Source organism: Eptatretus burgeri, chromosome 13 (assembly GCF_056783735.1).
Source record: "Eptatretus burgeri isolate ZD-2024b chromosome 13, Ebu_testis_v1, whole genome shotgun sequence".
NCBI lineage: Eukaryota > Metazoa > Chordata > Myxini > Myxiniformes > Myxinidae > Eptatretus > Eptatretus burgeri.
In genome coordinates, this window is record NC_140973.1 from 51,843,941 (window position 1) to 51,866,318 (window position 22,378).

The window sequence follows — 22,378 nt, forward strand, 5'->3', positions numbered from 1 at the left end:
TTTCAATATTCTAGTTTTCCTTTCTTTGGATATGGAAGCAGAAGTTGATCATCCACCTGGTGTCAATTCAAGCTGGATTTCCTTGCAAGTCCCACTATCCTTGCTTTTTCTGCCACTGGCTGCCATGTAGTTCATGTCTGAGGAACTGTCTCTCAGGCCACAACCATGGAGTTGATGTCAAAAGGCAACTGTTGTAGGATAGTCACCGGGTTGTTAACTGTAACCCGAACAGCTTTCTTGGAGGATCTGAAGCAGGACGAAACGGATATTACGATCCTGGAGTCCATCCTCCACCCCGTTTACCCCTCCCTGCCCACTTCCAATTCTCAAATATTTTCCAATTTCTCCTGTCTTTGCTGGTGAGGATTTTTTTTTCTCGTATTATATGAGGGATTGAGGTTTCGTGATGCATATTCTTGAGAATGAGTTGTTCTTGACACTGCACTCTGCTATGATTAGAAAAAAATAAATTGAAAGAGAGCATATCATGTCTGCAAAATGATATAGGGCCCTGTTCTTACTTGTGCGGCCCATGAACCACTGGTGGCCTAAAGTGTGGCCTCTGACTCGTGGCCGATAATACACAAATGTGAAAACACCCCATCATAATCCGTCATAAATGCTATTAAATTGACCCAATGGTTTCAAATGAGTGTTCCAATGTGAAGTGTAAAAGTAACATTACTACATCAGTAGATGGCAGTATGCAAACAATTTTGCTTGCTGCCCAGTAACCACAAGAACAAAAAAAAGTACGTAGAGGCGGGGCTTGATGACATCCATTTTGGAGTCCCGTAGGAGGTGTGGTGGCTCTCACCGATTTATCGTCAAAAGTGGACCCTTCCAAAACAAGAGTAAAGATTACTGATATAGGGACTTCTTCACCATGCATTTTGTCACAAGCAGTTACCAGTGAGACGTCACAGAACTGCAGGTCCGAGGCCTTAATAGACCATCGGACGTAGGACTAAAATCTGTCTGGAAAGTGAGATATGTGTTATTTATCTTTGTAGTCAATAAAATTCTCACAGGTTTATCTTTAGAGCATACTTAAGAATATAGTGGCTTATCTCTTGCAAAAATGGCATTCTTGAGAGTAAATTTGGCAGGGGTAACATGATTTTGGGCGAGTTGGGATTTAGACCATGGGCCGAGTTAGGTTTATGTGTTCGTCCCTTGGTCGAGAATACAAAAATAACACCTTTCCTGAAAAGATTGTTGTTGACAAAAGGTCAGTGTTCCCTCTTGAACAAGTGCCGTTTTTGCATACGTTTTGAGGAAAATTGCACTGCTGCTCCCGTGGTTTTTAAATTAAGACGTGACAGAGCCCCTTTTGGACCAATTCGAGGTGCTTTGTTATGTGAGCTCTTCCCCCTCCAATCAGCACTCTTGTTTGACAGTGCTAGCTCTGACCTACATGGGATGCATAGGAAAACACTTCAAAGATGCTGTCTTGCAGGATATTCTCTTTAAGGCTCAAGTTGCTACCGGGTCAATTAATGGGGTCATCGATGGGATTCATTACAACAGAATCATTAGAGCCCCCAAACTCATGTACAGGTAGTGGACAAAAAAAAAGGAAACACCTGGGTAAATGAGGGATACTAAGTATGTTAAAAGCAATGGCTTCCACACAGGTGTGGCCCATGTGTTTATCACTAACATCCCAGCATGCTTAGTCATGTATAAAAATGCTGCACAGGCCTGGTTACCTATATTTATTGCTAGTATGGCTGCAAGAGGAGACTTCATTGACTTTGAAAGAGGGGTGATTGTTGGGGCTCATTTGGCAGGAACATCAGCAAGTTTAGCAGTGTTGAGGCTCACTGCTAAACTTGCTTATGTTTCATAAGCAACGGTGTCTTTGGTGATGTCGGGATGGAACTCCCTCAGCCGACGGGATTAACTCTCCCGATGGAAAGACAATCGGCAAAGGGCAACGGTGGGCGGATGTGCATACTCCAATCTAGTAATATCCATGCATCAATTTGAAGTGTAAGGCGAAGTAGGTGAGGAAAGGCAGATCAATTGACTAAATTTTAACCTGGGGCACAAGAAGCCAGTTTGATCAAAAACGGTCTGCCGAGAATGCCACAAAGTGCGATACCATAGTCCCATTGCAATGCATGTTTGCGAATCCAGTGGTACAAAGTGCACAGGCAATGGACTACCGAGCAGTGGAGGAATGTGGTATGGTCAGATGAATCATCCTTCACTATATTCTCGACAAGCAGATGCATGTACATGTGGTGCCAACCTAAACAACTCTATAACCCTGATTGCTTGGTTCCATCAGTGAAGGGTTCTGGTGGTTCTGTAATGTTGTGAGGTGCATTTTCCAGGCATGGTTTGGGTGCAGTCACTGCCTTAAAAGGCAAAGTTAATGCCAATTGCTACTTAATGATACTGAGTGATCATCTTCACTGCATGTTATAGCATTTCTTTCCTGCCAGGAGGGGTGTCTTCCAGGATGACAATGCCTCCATCCAAAGAGCACTTATGGTTGCCCAATGGTTTGATGAGCATAACACTGATGTTATCCATATGTCATGGCCTTCTCAGTCACGAGATCTGAACCCAATCGAGTATTTATGAGATATTCTGGAATGATGCCTGAGACAGTGTGTTTCACCTCCATCAAACAGGTATGAGTTGATTGACTTTCTCATGGAAGGAGGGTGCCGCATCCCTCCTGCAGAATTCCATACGCTTGTGGACTCGATGCCATGGCGCATACAGGCGGTACTGACCGCACCTGGTAGCCCAACACCCGATTAAGTGACTACATTGGTGTTTCCATTTTTTTTGTCCACTACCTGTATGAGGCACTGCAGCAACTTCAAATCGATAGCTTTGGCTTGTCTCTTCCCCAGGAGAAAGAAGAGCAGACTAGGAATCTTATTTCAGGCTGGTATTCAAGTTTCCCCCAAAATCAGAATGTCATGACTTGGCTACTGGTCAATTTCAACAAGTAGCCATCTCGTATGATAACTTCATATCTTCGAGAAGCAGCAACAAGACCTTTAACTTTTGGAGAGCCACACGAGAAAGCAATTGAGATCTTCATCTTTCCAGTGTGAGATAAATACTGCCTCTGGTGTTTTCCTGTGACCATCAGAATTGTGCACGATACATGCCTGCCTATTAGCTTAAGATGGAACTATCATATGCACCAGATGTACATCAGCGTCACATGAAAGGCTTCTTTGTTGTGCAATGCAGTGTAAATTATTTTGCACAAGTTGCCTGTGACCTTACAACAGAGCAGATAGCAAACAGGGATTCCAAAACAAAAGATGGCATGATTGGGTTCACAAACAAAAAAGGTGCATTGAACAGGTGGATAGCTACACATCATGCCAGAGCTGCTATCTCTCAGTATGAGGATATGGCAAGGAAAGGGCAAACAATGAGCAAACATTCAGATCTTCAACAAAACGGGGAAAAAATGGATTGACATGATGTGCTTACAATTTAAAAAAATTGGCTGCAGCATGTTGAATCCATTTGATTATGAGCAAGAGGAGCTTCTTCAAATTTATTCGGGGGTTGTTGCTTCATTTGAGTTTGTGTCAGATTTAGAAATTAATGGAACCATTTGTGGAAATGCTTTTTGTCAGTTTGTTAGTGATAGGGTCAACTTCTCATTTTTGCAACCTTTTTCCAAGATGAAGAAGTTAAAGTTAGACATTCACCAACATGTGCAAAACTAAAAACTTATGTTAAGGGGAGAGGGATTGCCCTCAAGATGTACAGAAATCTACTGGCTAGGTTAGTTGTCATTGGAAAGGTTCGAAAGATCAATCTTCAAGTAATGATGACGCATTGCTTTGGCCCATTGCCTCTGCCATTTTCAACCAGAGAAGACTGTCTTGTTCAGTCGAACAAAGCTAATCTCCTTCATGCTGCGGAATCATTTTGTGAAAGTCCCATCACAGAAATACCACAGAAAATTGTCGTCATAAATTAACATACAAGACCCATCACTTCACTGATGGGAATACCAATTTTTGCTGTGATGGCTAACCTATGGCACAAGAACAAGAAAGGATTCCTGGGTGATCCTGCCTTCTGTGCTGGGATAACCAGCTTCACAAGTTTTGTGTAAGCACATTCAGAGGAAAAATTTCCAGGCTGCAATCTGCCAGTGAAGCCTGGAGAAAAAGCTATAAATTGCAGCACCTGCAGGACAAGGTTGGCAAATGGAATATTGGCAACTGGCCATATGTTAGGAAGTCTTCTTGCAGCTCCAGAAAGTGTTATGGAACTTCTGAATTGCTCTGCTAAATGTAAGCATACCAATTGTACAGATGCTGCTTGTCTCCAAAATAGTATACCTTTCATTCACCTGTGCAAGTGCAATCAAGAAAGTTGCAGCAATGTGGCTTGTCAGATTGATGATTTAGACTTTCGAGGATGAAAGGTTACACAAGTGAGTTCGAAGAAGAGATTGTGGCAGAGGATGGCAATTTCTTTTGGAATTTTTGTTGATTGTTCATTGTTTTGGTATGCCCAAAATTCTCTGCAAAGTAGTCATCGCATTTGGCTGAGGCAAAGCCCCTAAAACATTTCTTTTGTTTATTAACCTGGACATTTTATTAAATTTGAATAATGTAAATTGATCTCAAGATATTAGCCAGAAAAGGGCTCGATGAATAGTTGATGCCAGATGTGGTTCGAGACTTAAAAGTTTTAAAAAGTGACTCAAAAATCGGTCCACCAAAAAATATCAAAAAAAGCAGGCTCTTATTTTATTTCAGTTTGGTTTGTTTGTTGGGTATTTTTTTTGGAGGAGGGGGAGCAATACCTCCCACTCCCCCTGTATAAACCACCTATAGTTGATGCCTTGTCTTGTGTGCAATTTATTTTGGATTTATGGCGACGAGTACACCACACACTACGGGAGCAAACTACAGTGAGAGGGTAGTTTGCTCCCGTAGTGTGTGGAAAACTAATTGGTGTGCTAATTTTAGCTCTTCCACGAGCCTGGACTATGTATACAAAAGAAAATGAATTGCTGTACATTCAACTTTAGCTGTGGATGCTTTGTGCATCAGTGTAAAATGTTCAAAAAATATATATAAAAATTATCACTACTTTTCTTATTTACGCTGTCGGAATTAAGTCTGTTAACAATTGCACACACAAAATCAAACAATTTGGTGAATGCTTCATTTGTAATTTCACCTCATCATAGTTATTTTCTGCGATTTACTACTTTACTTTTTCAGGCCTCCACTGACAGTCACCAGAGGCATTATGTTTTCGGGTTGTTCATTTGTACATACGAGGTCCGTCTAAAAAGTAACGGGACTGACGTCACAGAAATTTGATTCCAAAAATATATTGAAATCACAGCTTGTCCCCTTCAAAATTGTTTCCCTCCAGTCTCACACACTTGTCCATCCTCTGCTTCCACGCTTCGATGCACCCCCGGAAGGCTTCTTCTGAAATCCTCCGGAGCTCCGTCGTCACGGCCCTTTTGATGGCCTCCACATCAGGAAATCGGCTCCCCTTGATCACCCCCTTGAGCTTGGGGAATAGGAAACAATCACAAGGGGCCAAGTCTGGCAAATACTGGGGTTGCTCCAGAGTTGGCACGTTCCTCTCCACCAGAAACTGTCGGATGCTCAGGGCACTGTGAGTAGGGGCATTGTCATGGTGGAGCACCCAAGTGTTGTTCTCCCACAGATCCCTCCTCTTGTCCCGGACTGATCTCATGAGGCGCCAGAGGATCTCTTTGTACACGTATTGATTCACTGTTTGACCCTGTGGTAGAAACTTGAAGTGGACGATGTCCTTGATGTCAAAAAACACGATGAGCATCACCTTGACCTTCGACTTCGACATCCTTGCTTTATTTGGTCTTGGTGATGCTGGACTTTTACACTGATAACTCTGCCGTTTGGTCTCAGGATCGTATTCGAATATCCACGATTCATCGCCAATAATGACTCTCCCGAGCATAGTCCATGGGCTGGGGTGGTTTCTATGTGACTTTTATGTGCCCTAAGTTTCTCTTCATATTATTGAAGTAGACCATGTGCGACATCAAAAAAGTGAGGGTGGACATCTGGGAGCCTGGTCGGATTTGAGAAAATAACGTCAATATCAAGCTTTTGCGTTCATGAGGCAACCAAAAATTTGGGGTAGGGGAAACTAAAATGCTTATAACGCCACAACCATACATGATATAACTACAAACTACCATTCAAAATATTTGTTTTTATTCGCTCGACATGTGACAATATGTAATTATCTGATTATTATGCAAATTTGCTGTCCAGAGGTCAAAAGGTCATGGAAATTGGGGGTTGCTTAAAATCTGACCCACCGGAAGAAAAATGTGAGTTACAGGCTGCCTGTACTACTTGAGAATGTTTGCTGGCTGTCAGAGGTTGCCAAGACATATCTCTATCACATGATGTGCATTGTATAAGAATAAAACCTCAACTTTGATAAATGGTGCTATTTCAGACATGTCAGAAATTCCAGTTTTTCCATCGTCTAAGTGTACATTATTCATACCATACAGGTTGGTGATTGTTTTGGAAACCTCTTTTAGATTATTACTATACATATCAGCAGAAGACCCAGAGGAAATGATTTCTTGCTATTTCTGACAACGATGAACCATTTAACCCTTTTATTTCAGTTGTTTTAAAATGGGCAGAGGTTGAGTCCTCTATTTCTAGTCAGTTCTCATTATCTCCAGTCATTTGAGGCTTCTTTGGATTCCCACAATAGAGTAGTTCCACGTGGTTCTGTTAGAGGGCACTACCACTGATTCTAGTATTGACAGCTTGGTGGGAGCACTGTATAAGTGCATTTCCTCATGGGTGAAAGTGAAGGTGAAAATTGAATCAACATTACAATCTTCAATTTGACAGACGGTTCTCATGTTTTAATGCACAGACTACTTGTGGTAGGTGTTTTTATCCACAGAAAGGCTTCAACAAAATCAGTAGTATAATCAGCCTTCACTACACACCAGTAGCCTACTTCACTACAGCCTGCCCAACGCAAGACTAACTAAACGTCTGTCCATCTTCATTATTCCAATAGCATGTTTATCACTAGACAGCTTTCAGAGGGCTGAAAGTTGATTTATCCTTCCAATATGTCAGATTATGTCTGCCTTTCAGGTGTGTTATGACTAAGGCCTAGGTCACATTTGCCACGGCGGCCGTGGGGTCTCCAAAATCTACGGCCACGGCAGTATTTCCACGGTCACACAATGTAGCAGTCACATATGTTTTTATTTTTCGGGGAGCCACACGGCGTATTTAGGCCGAAGTCACATTTGCCACGGCGGCCGTGGGGTCTCCAAAATCTATGGCCATTAGCAATTATACGGCGGCCGCAGTATTTCCATGGTCATACAATGTAGCAGTCACATATGTTTTTATTTTTCGGGGAGCTGCATGGCGTATTTATAAATTGTGGAGACCGAAAACGTGGGGTTGCCGTACGATCTTTGATTTGATGTCGCACGGTGACCTTAGGGCGTTCCTGCGGCGGCCATAGAATTTTCAAGGCAGACGCAAGGCGACCGCAGGGGGACCGCAGGGGGGCCCTAAGGTGAACGTGCGGCTTGACGGACGGTAACGAATGGGTTAATTTATTTTTTTTCGGCTTGTCGAATTCCTACGGCGAAAAAGTTATAATTCCGCGTTATAATTCCACGGCGACCTTACGGCCTGTAAAAGATAGCCATATGGCGTAGGGCCATCCTGAGGCCACCTCAGAAACTCTGCGGCCGCCGCACGTTTCTGTCAATTCAGAGGGCGTACAACCGCCTTATCCTCGCCGTAGAGCAAAATGTGACTTAGGCCTTACAATAATGCTGCCATCACCCATGTTCATGAAATGCATGTTCATTATTATGTTCAAAATGTTCTTTATGTTCATTATGTTCAAAATGTTCATTATGTTCAAAACCCATGTTCATTATGTCAAAGAGCACCAAAAGTGACCTGATGAATGAGATTGCAAAGAAATATTCAATTGATGTTCTGGATAATTCAAAAGGCATGCAGGTTGGGTATATAGCGGATGTCATGGCTAATGTAAGGAAGATGACTGCCAAATAATTTACTAACTTCGGTGAATTTAGTTGAGGCATTGTGGACTACATACAGAGATCTGCAAAGGGAGCTGATCGAATAGATTATATATTTGAATCATACTTTGACATTTCAATCAAAAACTCGGCAAGAAAGCGACGAGAAACCATCTCTCCGATTGAACTGAATGCAGTCAGTGAAGATAAACCTTTACCAGTTCAGATGGAGTGGTTCTGACCAGCTAACAGGAACAAGAAAAATCTTGAGATTTTACTGCACCAGACAGCCATAAAGCACACGTGAGAGACCCCTTCAAGCCTGAAGGTATTTGTGAGTGGTTTTTCAAGTGAATCTGTCGAAGTCCCATGACTTTCCTGTTGTGATGGCTATTGCAGGGACATTCCAGAACTCTGCATTGATATAGAGGAAGCAGATACACAAATTATACCCCACGCCTTACATGCTGTGGAGCATGGAATACGACTGGTGGCGTTATCCCCAGACACTGATGTATTTGTGCTGTTGCTCTTATACTGGGATGTACTGCATGAAAAGGGCCTTTATGAACTGTGGTTGAAAGCTGGCAGTGGAAACTCTACCAAATATATTCCAATACATTCTCTTGCGTCAGATAAAGGACCTGACCTATACAAAGTCCTTCCCGCTGTGCATACGCTCACTGGGTGTGATTACACCAGCAAGGTTGGCACAAAGCAAGCGGCCCTTAAATCAAACCCAGTAGACTACCTTCAAGGATTTGGTTGTAGCCAAAATGGACCTTCTGACGATGAAGTTGAGAGAGCAGAATCATATCTAGTGAAAGTCCTAAAGAATGGAACTACCTGCACAACAATGGATGAACTCAGGGATCATAATTATCACCACAGCAAAACCCTACTCGAGAAGTTGCTGCATTTGTGATGACATCAATTCTCTCTACAAATACGACTGAGTTGAATCCTCTCCTGTACGGATTTGAAGAGGAAGATGAACTTCTCCATCCAGATAAGGCCATCAGACCCATTCCCGAGGAATATGCTGTGCACTGTACTTGCTTGAAATGTGCGACAGAGAGATGTGCATGTTGAAAGAGTGACCTGCCTTGTTCCCAGTTCTGCAAGTGCCAAGGTATGGGAGACGAGAATGTTTGCTGTAAAAATCCAGCTGGTTGTATCTAAAACCGAACAGAACTCATATGTGACACAGCTGCGTGGAAATGTACTCCTGGAATCTACATGTATTCCTTCTCCCATTATCAAATTGGCATGATTTGGAATAGTGACTACAGTCAGCAGTATACCTTAATTTGGATATAAAAACCTAGACTATTATTAAAACTGAGCAAATTCAGCAGTTTATTTTTGCTGAATGGACTAAGGATGTTCCGACCCCCCCACCCCCCTCTACAGGTGGTTGTTTTTGGACTTAGTGGGTTAATGACATGGGAATATGGTAAGAAATTAGTAAATTAAGTGATATTTAGGCTTAAAGAAATAAGTAGTTGGTGATGGATCATATTCATACTGATGAAAATGTTCGATTACTTTATTTTGTGGCATGTGTCTTCCGCTGCAAAGGAACATCAGCTTTTCTGAAATAGCACCATTTATCATAGTTGATGTTTACGTTACAAAAGGGTTAATTCTTATACAATGCATATCATGTGATAGAGATATGTCTTGGCAACCTCTGACAGCCAGAAAACATTCTCAAGTAGTACAGGCAGCCTGTAACTCACATTTTTCTTCCGGTGGGTCAGATTTTAAGCAACCCCCGATTTCCATGACCTTTTGACCTCTGGACAGCAAATTTGCATAATAATCAGATAATTACATATTGTCACATGTAGAGTGAATAAAAACAAATATTTTGAACGGTAGTTTGCAGTTATATCATGTATGGTTGTGGCGTTATAAGCATTTTAGTTTCCCCTACCCCAAACTTTTGGTCGCCTCATGAACGCAAAAGCTTGATATTGTGACATCATTTTCTCAAATCCGACCAGGCTCCCAGATGTCCACCCTCACTTTTTTGATGTCCCACATGGTCTACTTCAATAATATGAAGATAAACTTAGGGCACATAAAAGTCACACAGAAACCACCCCAGCCCATGGATTAGCAGGTCTGGATCTTCCTCGAGGCGCTCGATAATGTCTCAACAGACAGTGACTCTTTGCTGTTTCTGTTTCTCGGACAACATCTTGGGGACCATCTTTGCGCACACCTTGCGCATTTCGAGATTTTCAGTGATGATGCTCCAAACAGTGTCCTTGTTGATGGAAAGATCCTCAGCAATCATCCGCACCGTGAGTCGACGATCTGCGTGCACCATCTGTTTCACACGCTCGATGTTGTCTGCCGTTCTGCTCGTTGAAGGTCTTCCAGACCGTGGATCATCTTCAACCTCCTCCCGTCCCTCTTTGAACCTCTTGTGCCATTCAAATGCACGTGTACGTGACATCGTTTCTTGCCCGTAGACTTGCTGCAGCATTGCGAAGGATTCGGAAGGTGTTTTGCCAAGCTTGGCAAAAACTTCAGATTGGCTCTCTGCTCATGACTCGTAGCGCGACGACTTCGACTCGACAACGTGTAAAACACGACCTGTAAAAAATCACACAATGAGCGCAGTCAACCATCACCAATCATATATATTGCTGGAATGTTGTGAAAGACTGCGACGCAACCCATTCATTCAAGTTGTGTAAGTGGAGCACACAGCAGGCTCAGTCCCGTTACTTCTTAGACGGACCTCGTATGTCCGTCCGTCTGTCCATGTTAGTTTTCTCTGCAACCACTTATCTGCTTGATAGGAAATTTTCACCATAGGTGTGTCTACTCATGTAGAATGTTTTAATCATAATTGTATTGTTACGAATCTGGAAACCATGCGCACTCAACATTCAGTTCCCAATGTTAGTTATGCCGGTAAGTATGTGTGTAGTCAGGACCCCGTCCTTTTGTTTAGCGGGAGAACTAAATGTGTGCGTTGTGATGTTTTTTCTAGTTAGGTTATTACATCTCACCACCTGCCCATCACGCTCCATCACCACCGTTGGCTGCTCGTACCTTGACTTGCCGAGAGGGCGGGCCCTGCGGTCCCAGTCCTCGGCTTCCACAAACGTTCCACACGCAATCGTGGCTTCACCACCCTCCACCTTCCTCAAACATGCGTGGAGGGGAGGTGCGGCTTTCTCCGTGCATGACGGAAACCCTGCCCAGGAAGGCTGTGCCCGTAGGATCCTGGCCAATTAGGGACGGACAGCAAGATGATTCTCGCCAAGGCCCCACCCCGTGTGGGAGGAGATATATTCCCGAGCACGCTCTGAGAGGGTGTGGAGATATGGAGTTCCTGAGCGATTATGAGTTGGTTGACGGTGGTTGGGCTGGAAGGGGAGTGAACCGGCCTGTTTGTGGAGCCTTGGTGGGTCCCGTCCGTGACCCTGATCTCCGCTCCGATTGCTCCACGCGGCTGCCGCCACGAGGCATGAGTCCCACATGTGTGACTGGGACCAGGCCGACGACCTGTGGCAGGTTCCGCATTACCGAGTACTCCCTTCCCTCCGACGACCAGGTACAAGCTGAACTCTGACCCCCAGCTCGTCTCACTCATCGGCTGGAGGGTAAAATAAAGAACCTTGGGTTTTCTTTTCATTTGTGTGTGTGTCTGTCTGAGTGTGTTGGGCCCTTCTTGTAAGTAGAACTGCATAAGTGTTTTTGCCCATTGTAAATACTTGCATTGAATATTTGCTTAAAGTCTCGCTTCTCTTGTCTTTTATTTACTGTTAATAAATGTATTAGAAATGCTCCCAGTCCGTTTCTGTCCCTTCTTGTATTGGTCCAACATGGTTCGTATCTGAGTTTAGACGGGGTTTCATCCCCGGTAATCGGTACATCGTAGCCGGAACGTCCTGGGCAGGCCCGCTCAACTGCATCCGAGCCGGAGTTGGTAGGTGGAAGTTGATACTCTACCGTAGCTGGTAAAGTGATCCAGTTCGGCCAGACGTCCTGAGGGCGTGAATCCCCGGTAGCCAAGCCTGCCTGGTTACTTCGGTATATTGGATCTGGACAATTAACCCTACGCCACGCGGTCGAGATATTGGCGTTTCACGGTCGATTAATCGACCCGCCGACTTCGGAGTTATCCGGAGCGACGGCCTATAATTCCAGGGAGACGGCGTAAACTTCCCCACCGAGCGGTCGTTCTCGCCACCGACCCCCGGCCCACAATGATATTTTCATTGGCCACATGGTGTGGCAGCCATATTGGAAAAAGGAAAAACTTTGGACCTCCGCATCCCCGAAATTGCTCCATGGAAAGGTCAAGTACTCCCTGTGGGAAATGTGATTTTATTTTATTATCCTGCCAAAACGAAGTTTTTGCAAGATATGTTAGTCAGCTTGTATGTTTTTTATTTTTTTTGTCTGTAATCACGAATAAAAAATTCTGCAGAGTACAGTTATCATTGGAAATTTTTGTAACTTCGCATATCAGAGGCCTATAGAGGTCCCTTTCAGTGCACAAAATTTTGAAGGTCAAGGTCAAAGGTCAAGGTCACTTTGTCGCAAATCAGGGGAGTCGATGAAACCCTTATTTTTTGAGTAATTTTTATCGGATCATCTTCAAACTTCATGGGAATATAGTTCATGGTCTGGCGCTCAGCTGATTAATTTTTGGTGGCGATTGGCCTTGACCTTCATATGGTTTTTTAAAAAATTTTTGTCTGTAATCACGTATAAATCACTCTGCAGAGCACAGTTATCATTGGAAATTTTTGTAACTTCGCATATCACAGGCCTATAGAGGTCCTTTTCAGCGCATGAAATTTTGAAGGTCAAGGTCACTTTGTCGCAAATCAGGGGAGTCGACGAAACCCTTATTTTTTGAGTAATTTTGATCGGATCATCTTCAAACTTCATGGGAATATAGTTCATGGTCTGGCGCTCAGCTGATTAATTTTTGGTGGCGATTGGCCTTGACCTTCATGGTTAGCGCCTAAAGGCCCGGTCACACCTTGACGTTTTAGCCAGCGATGGCAACGTGTTAAAATTTATGTAAAACGCTGGCTTACGTTGAACTTTTGATTTTTTTTTAAAGATTCGGACGTATTCATAACGACTTGGTCTTATGTATAACGCATTGGTAACAACACAGAACGTTTCGTTGTGTTATAGATAACTTATACCAACGAATGCTGAACCTGTTGTCGGCCTACACAACCGATGCCCAACGATAGTCTAACTTAGGCATAGCGCGTTGCACGCATCGCCGACGATGTCGTGGCGTAGCCTATTAAAAGGCTGACGCACAACGATTCGAATCATAACTGCCGTAGAAATGGAAGGGTCAACATCGCGGTCACACCTTGGCGATCTTGCCAGCGTATGCTGACGTAACAAAAAGTGTGTCTAAAACGTTGGGGTACGTCGAATACGGTATGGGTAAGTTTGGTATGCGCGAGTAGAACGCTAAATACGCTATCATACGTCGTAGTAAGTAGAGTACGTCAAGAAATTTTGAACATGTTCAAAATTTTACGACGTACTCGGCGTATGACACACGTTCCGCATGCGATGGGGATAAGTTTTACACACGATATGTGGACGCTTACACACGTCCACAAAGGCTACTTATAAGCTACTCATAAGTCGAAACACGTCGCGGTAATGTCTTTTTTACGCGAAACTTATTTATAACTTATGTTTGACGTGCTTTGAACCAATTCTGTACGTAGTCCCAACCAACATCGACGTATGCACACGTATTCAAATGACATCTTCCGGTCGACAAAAAAAATAAAAGAACGTGTTTCAAACTTACAACTGCCATATGAAGACGTGTTCCCAGCGGTTTTTGGAATTGGTATATAAAAATGCTGCTCATAAAAGGAGAACCCAACAGAGTTTTCGAGTCCTTTTTGAGTCGATGTCCATGTCAGCAGTAACAGTATCAGTATTAGTATTAGTATTAGTATTAGTTTGTTCATGTTGGCAGTAGTAGGTGAGTGTGAGGGTGAGGGTGTGGGTTATGATGGATCGTCCTTGGATCCGCGTGTCCACGAGTAGGAGACAAGTTTTCACCATTGTTCGAAGTTGTTCGCGGCTAATTTTTAATGGGACTTTTTCAACAATGAGCTATTGCTTGTTTTTACGATTTAGGTCTATTCATAACGGGTTGGACAAATGCACAATGAACTAATAATGTGCGTAGAGCGCTTTGATTACTTATAGATACGATATATCAACGAATAATTATCGTGAAGCCAGCGTTCACAAACTATGCCCAACGATAGCCTAACTTATCCATATTGTGTGGCAGTTTATCTTTGCCGGTGACGTAGGGTTTGTTATTCGTAGGCTGCCACTCAACGATTTAAATGGCTGCATCTCCACTATTGAAAGTAGACGCTTGCGCTCAACAATTGCATTTTTTTTTACACTCAACGACTTTTAAACGGTACCACTCAGCTATTTTCATTGTTTACAATGAACGATTTCAATTGCTGTCACTCGCCTTTGTTTTTTGATGCTGGTGCTCAGAAATTTTAATCGTTTCCATTGAACGTGCAAAATCACTCAAACCCCATTATTGAAAGTAGAGGCTTGCGCTCAACAATTGGATTTTTTTTTTACACTCAACGACTTTTAAACGGTACCACTCAGCTATTTTCATTGTTTACAATGAACGATTTAAATTGCTGTCACTCGCCTTTGTTTTTTGACGCTGGGGTTTTGAAATTTGAAGCGTTTCTTCTGAACGTGTTAAAACGCTCAAACTCGACTATTTTAAATAGACGCTGCCGATGGACAATTGGAATCATAGCCAAGCTAGACATCAAAGTGTGAACATCCTCGTCATGCCGAAGAAAAGTTTGAAGAATGCTGCAAATAAGTGTCCTGGCCGTGGCCGTGGACGCTGACGCAAGGACGATCCATTATACCGACGTCTTTCAGCCTATGAGTAACTTAAAAGTAACGTCTGTCAACGTGTGGCATCGAACGCGTAACGTGCCAAACAACACGTTAATCACAGGTTAGAAATAAGTTTTCGGGTACGCAAAACATTACGCCGGCGTGTCTCGACTTATGATTAACTTACAAGTAGCATGTGTTGACGTCTGTCAACGATCGCAGACCGTGCATACAACTTGTGACCAGCGTAGCGGAACGTGTGCGTCATACGCCGGCATACGTCGTGAAATTTCAAGCATGAAAAAATTTGAACACAACCAAAAAGTACAACGTATAAAGCCAACGTACAACGACGTATGGCAGTGTTTTTCAGCGTGCTCTCAATGTTATCAAAACTTACCCATAACGTATTCAACGTGTGCCAGCGTTTTAGAAAAAAAATTAAAAAATCGGCATACGTTGGCTAAAACGTCAAGGTGTGACCGGGCCTTAAGGTCAAACATATTTGACCCCAAGGTCAAATTTTCAAGTTTTAGGAATCATATCGTGTAGTACCTCAAATTGAACACCTCGCTGAGTACTTTCTAGATATGTCAAGCTTGAGATATTATGACGTCATTTGGTGACGTTATGAGGCAAAAGCATATTTTTCATGGTTACTCTAGAACGATTCTCGTCGGAATCTCTTGTAGGCAGATATTCCTCAAGGAGTCGCTCCTGGTGGATAGCAGCTCTGTTCACCTCAGTGTGACCTTAAAGAAGTCACACGTGGTCACCTTTTGGCAAGATACGGGTCACCCTGCGGGTGACATTGGTTTATTTTATTTTATTTTTTGTTGATGTCACTAGTTGGTCCAATGGACCAAATTTTCTTTGGTCTTCATATTCTTATTGCATACCGACTTGCTGTTCTGCTTGAACATTAGCTTGCCTTTCAGCGGGGATTATATGTTCGTTATTATTTTTGCCACATGATACTACTATTCCTATTATTGTTGCAAATATTAATAGTATTAATTTATATATGTATTGTTAAATAATGTCATTGTTTTTGATATTTATTTTGTAATTGGAATGCTATGGCGTGGTGGAAGGATGTATCGAGCTGCATAATATACCTTAACATGGTGTGTGTTTAAAACATGGGAATTGTCATGGATTTTTTTTTTGTTGTTCTTTCGCCTAATCAACCTCGGAAGTCATGACGATCATTTTGCGACATCACATTCCATCAAAATGCTTCCACATCACACACACACACACACACACACACACACACACACACACACACACACACACACACACACACACACACACACACACACACACACACACACACACACACACACACACACACACACACACACACACACCTCATCCATTAATAGGGGAGTCTTTGAGGTCTTGGTGTCTTTTGGGACTTTTGGTTTCTCGGGGACTTTTTGGGACCTCTGGGTCCTGGGGTACTTTTTGGACCTTTGGGTCTTTTGGGTGACACGTACGCACACACATCTCATCCAGTTATAGATGGTTTTGTTATATAATTGCATACGTCAAAGGCTATATCCGATCAGTATGAAAATGTTTGAGGGTCGTCTACTGCAAAATTGAATTGGGGGGGGGGGGGTGGGTGAAATTGGTGACATCATTGGTCACGTGGTTCCGCAGCCATATTTTTCACATAAAAACCTTCAAAATTCTTCTCCGAAATGGCTGAACAGATCGAGGTGAAACTTTGCAGGTATGACCGCCTATCCACAAGGAGCAAAAAGTTTTTTTGGGTTTTTTTCACATGGTTTGGCAGCGAAGATTTTTTTTTTTTTGAAGAATAAAACTTTTAAAATGTTATTCTCCAGAACAGTTTGACAGATTGAGGGGAAACTTCACCGACATATCACAGCCTTCACCAACATAATCTGGCAGCCATATTGGATTGAAAAAAATGGAATTATTGTTACAGCTGTGGGAATTCGCATTACACCATGAAGGGCCCGGAGGTGAGATATCTCTAAGTACATGTGTAGTTAGCCCCAGACCCGTTGTATAGAGGGAATTTATGTGATTCATCCGGGCTGCGACGATTTTGAGATAGCCGTTTTTCTGTTCTATCTTTATTTTTGAACCAACCACGTCTCAACTGCCATCACACAACAACCACCTTAACCATCACGCCATTTATCGTCACCAACTACAACCACGCTCCAACCCTCGGACAACAACAACAACAACACCAACAGCCACGACCTTTACCTTCACAATTCAATCCCGCAAACATCGCATCACCGTCATTCCCAAACGGCACCATAACCATCAAACCACCACCGAAAACCCTCCACCACCCTCACCTCTCTCCTTCTACTCCATTCCCGCACCACCTGTGAACACTGAGCGTCAGGCTGTCTTGGGCCCGTTCAGCGATACGCACCGAGCCGCGAGCGCAAATAGCAGCCTTTCCGAGGAAAATTCGGATCACAAACGCTACACGCCCACTTCCCCTCCGTCCAATTAGCAAGCACAGAGCGGCTTGGCCCCGCCTCCAGGCGCGTCTGTGTGAAATCGATATATGCAAATTCTAGGATCAGGGGAGGTTCACGCCCACTTTTCCTCCGTCCAATTGGCGAGCGTGGCTCCGTCCCCAAGGTCATCCTGATCCGGATATTTTCATATTGTTTTCTCCTGCCGGCTTATAAAACGGCGAGCGCAAGGCGAATGAGTCAGTCGAGTCGGGTGAAGAGTGAGTCAAGTCATCGGTGTGGCAGTGAGTCGAGTCAGGTGGAGAGTCAGTCGAGTCTAGTCATCGGTGTGGCAGAGAGTCGAGTCGGGTGGCGAAGTGATCGGTGTGGCAGAGAGTCGAGTGTGGTGGCAAAGTCATCGGTGAGGCAGGAAGAGTTGGATTCTGGAGTCGGCTGAGAAGAGTTGCGGGAAGAGGCAAAGGAGCTCGGGTCCGAGGCGAGAAGGACGGTGGTCGGCGACGAGGTCGCGGTGTGAGATCGCTCGTCGTGGGACCCAAGCCAGCCAGCCATTCTCCCTCCCCCAGGGCATCAACAATTCCCCCTTTCCCCCGCGCTGAGATAGTGCAACAAGGGGGCCCTGTTCCCACTCCACTCCAAACGTCGTGCCAACGAAACCCGCCAAGGAGCACGGAGTCGGGGCACAGCCATGCGGCCACATCTGCGGCTCGTCCGCCAACGCGTCACGAGGACGCGGGTAGGAACCCCCGGTCTCGCGGGCCTGGCCGCTCCTTCAGGTCATGCGCGCATATTGGCCTACAGGCCCGTCTGCCCCCTTGTCTATGAGGGTGGCTTCTTTCCTTTGCTTTTGAGTAAATGTGTGTTGGCGCCGTCTGTAAAGTAGAACTGTATAAGTGTTGCCGTGTGTGCGCGTAGTCGGTAGTAACTCTGTGTCGTTGCTTTTGTTTTTGTTGCTATATGTGCATTTGACTGTTTGGCTGTATATGTGTGCTTTCCGTGTGCCGGGAAATAAATGTGCTTTGTGTGAACTGTTTTCCCGTTTCGCTTCGTCTTTTCTTTATTGACCCTCCATCCTGCTTCACGTAAAGGGTTCGTAGTGGGCTTAATACGCCCGGTAACTAATCGGAACCGTCAAGGCCGACGATAATACCGCTCGGTTATCACTGTAGCACGAACGGACCGCTTAAGCGGTTCGTGTCCATAGTCGGCCTGTGGCTTGGTACGATCGCCTGGTCGACCATCCAGCGCAGGTACTTAGGTAGATCGAATTTGGCGAGCAACCCTATCCTGCGCGGGTGGGCAATTGACTCGGTCGTGGTGGGGTTAAACCTCCACCCGTGACTAGCTCCCGGCGTTGTTCCGAGAGGGTTACGACTGAATTGTCCGTCCGGTGGGCGACGCGGTCGCGATTCGAGTGACATGGCCGTCCGCACGCCGGCGGGCGCGAATTCGCAACATTATGTTTTTTCTTGAACTGCTTCATCTGTTGACGTGAAACGTCATAATTATGGTTTAGTGGTGATGGGGAATGTATGTTTTTAAATTTCAACTTGATCACACGCATGGTCTGGCAGCCAGAATCATTTAATATTTTGAATTTGGGTTCAGGGATTTAAATCAAACTTGGTACGTGCATTTATATGGATGCAATAAATGTGGACGGAGGCGTATCTGGTGACGTTGAGGAGTTCCCTGCTCGTTGTTTTTGTTTTCCTTGTCAGCGTCAGCATTGTTTCAAATCGTGAATTCTGTCTGCTCTATGCATGGCACATGTGGCGTCTCACTGAATGAATTGATCTGTATTTTTGATAAATCAATGATATGGTGTTTCAATGAAAATGTCAAAGAACTGGAGAAAAAAAGACCAAGGACTGATGAGAAGGTAGCATCAAGCAGAGACTATGATGAGATTGGCCGTGTTCATATCATGTCCTGGCTTTTAAATTCTAACTTTATTACGTGGCTCAGGTATGATTCCCAGAGCAAACATGTTCTATTCTGTATGAGAAAAACGTTCTTTGCCAGATCAAGTTTTTTTTTTTTTTTTTTTTGTCAAGGTGTACCCCCTTAGGATAGAGTTTTAAAACTCCTGGCAATAGCGAGATCCAGATCCATACTAGTCGGGCTGCTATGTCCCAAGCTGAATTGGGATCTACTTCAGTTGAACGAGCAGTGGGAATTATGAATGACGAGGTTTTTGACAAAAAGGCGGGGTTCAGGCAGTTGTCTTTCAGAGTAGTTAATGTATGGAACAGTCTCCCTGCAAAGGTAGTGGCAGCAGAAACAATAGATAGGTTTAAATAAGAATTACATAGGTACCAAGAAGCATTGGGGATAGAGGGGTGTAGGAATCTTAGTAGGTCCTGGAGGTAGCTTGCAAGTGTGTGAATGGGTGATGGTATCTGGAGTTGGTGTCGTGCAGGCATGATGGGCTGAATGGCCTGCACCAGAGTCGTTTGTATATCCTTGTACTGACAAACGAAGTATTCTGTTCAGGACCTGCCATGCTATTGCTGAAAAAGTTTGTTCTGCGTATGTGGATGATTGGCTGTTGTGGCAGAGAGTAAGTGGGAGATGCAGTCCAGGTTCTCGGGGGAGTGGAATGAGGAGTTTGGAAAGCATGCATTGAATATGAGTTTGGAGAAGACTGAGGTGTATGGGTCAGACAGCAAAGAAAATAATTGAATCTCAGTTTTGAGGGGAAGGTGATCAGACAGGGAAATAGATCTGAGTATTTCTGGGAGTGGGAGGGATGGACAGTGACGGGGAATGTTAGATCGGGGGCAGAGGTGCGGAGGAGGATATAAGTGGATGAGGGTGGAGGGATTGGTTGCACAGGAAAAATATCAAGTACAGTATGTACATTGAAAGGAAAAGTTATTGTGTCTTGTGTAACACTGGCCTACCTTTGCGATCTGGAGACAGTGGCACTGACAGTAACAACAAATGCTGCAGTTCTGTGAGAACTGGGTCCGGAGGATTGCGAGAGTGAGGAGGGTGGCTGGAAGGAAGATTTATGAACTGAGGTAGAAGATTGGTGTGCATGTAAGCTTGACAGGGAGATTAGTAAGAAGTGGGCTAGACACTGTGCAGATGGTGGAAGAGAGAATGGTGACGAGAGTGGATATGTTGAGGGAGCAAGTTAGGAGGAAAAGAGATCGACCATGGTTGAGATGGGAAAGATTCTGTGAGGGGGGATATTGTTGTGGGCCGGGGTTCGGCGGCGATAAACGACCACCAGGGGGAGCAGTAGAGCCGTCTCCCACCGAACACCCGGAATTGAAAGGTCGTCACCCTGGATAACTCCCGAGTCGACGGGCCACTCAAAGGACCGTGGTCGCCAATATTTTGACGGCGTGAGGTAGGGTCCACTTGTCTATTCCAATGTTACCAGAGCCGCGCCCAATGACAACTTTCAGGCCCAAACGGACTCACCAATTCTCAATACACACCGTGCTGGGCCAATGAAAGAAAGTGACAGACAACAAGCTGATACATTGAACAAATGGGGGGTTATTTATCATGGGGACAGGGGGCATAGAGAGCAGAGTTATCCGAATAATAGAAATGCAGGCAATGTACAGTGAGCGATAAGCACTTAATTCTACTTATCAGACTGGCGACACACACACACACACACACACACACACACACGAAATGGACCCCGTCGGGTCTTTATTCAGTCCGTCAGCTCAGGAGGGAAAGGCGAGCTGGGGACCAGGGCTCGGCTTGTACCTGGTCGTCGGAGGGAAGGCACGCTCCGTGATGCAGCACCTGACAAGGTCGTCCGTCCGATCCCCAGTCACGTGGGGGACTCGTGGTTTGTGGCGGAGCTCGGGTGGTGAATCGTCGGGGTCCACAGAAATCCTCGTGCCAACGCCAATAACAACGACAACGACGACCTTCCGTCCACACCACTCCCATTTTTCCACCAACCACCCTCAGAGCGTCTCTGGAACTTTTATGGACCTCCCTCAGTGGGGAGGGCCTTGGTTAGCACACCTTGCTGTTCGCCTCTAATTGGCCAGGATCCTACGGGCACAGCCTTCCTGGGCGGGATTTCGGCCATGCGCGGAGAAAGCCGCCCTCCCCTCCACGCGTGTTTGAGGAAGGTGGATGGTGGTGAAGCCCCATTGAGTGTGGAACGTTCGGGGAAGCCGAGGACTGGGACTGCGAGGCCCCCCTCTGGCAAGTCAAGGGACGAGCAGCCAACGGTGCTGATGGAGTGTGATGGGCAGGTGGTGAGATGTAATAACCGAACTATAAAATATCTCGTCGCGCACACACAAAATTCCCATTAGATAGATGGAAGGATTCTAACTATAAACACATACTTCTCGAAATAACTAAGCTTCGAGACTGCTGTCTGTCTGTCTGTCTGTGCAAATGGCTTCCAGATTCGTAACAATATCAATAATGTAGGGGTGGTTGGAGAGTGAAGAGAGTTGGCTGGTGACAGGGGAAGTGGAGTGTTGTGGTCAATGGCAGAATAATGGTGCATTGCAACTCACCCCTTATAAAGGGAAGAGAAGGAGAAGTACCAGTGTCTGTATTGCATGTTTTTTTGTGAATATTCTAGATCATGCACTGGACACCAATGAAAACTTAGGACAACTAAAGTCTGAGGACAACCTCATTCCCAAAATGGCGGTAGGTTGTCCTCTGATCAACCTCAAAAAATCCTTATTCACTGTCGATGCTGTTTAAAATTTGCATCCCTCATGTGTACATGCAAAGTTAAAGTTTACAGGTTGCACAAGGACACTATAAAGGTCCTGTATGTATGATATATATATATATATATATATATATATATATATATATATATATATATATATATATATATATATATTTATATTTATATATATATTTATATATATATATATATATATATATATATTTATATATATATATATTTATATATATATAT

General features: G+C 44.3%; 1 protein-coding gene across 3 annotated transcripts in view; it reads left to right on the top strand.

The window, feature by feature from the left end:
* The window catches only part of LOC147014471 (RNA-binding protein 26-like), a 137,319-nt gene that overhangs the window by 17,490 nt on the left and 97,451 nt on the right, over positions 1–22,378 (top strand). The gene's annotated exons all lie outside the window — the stretch shown is intronic.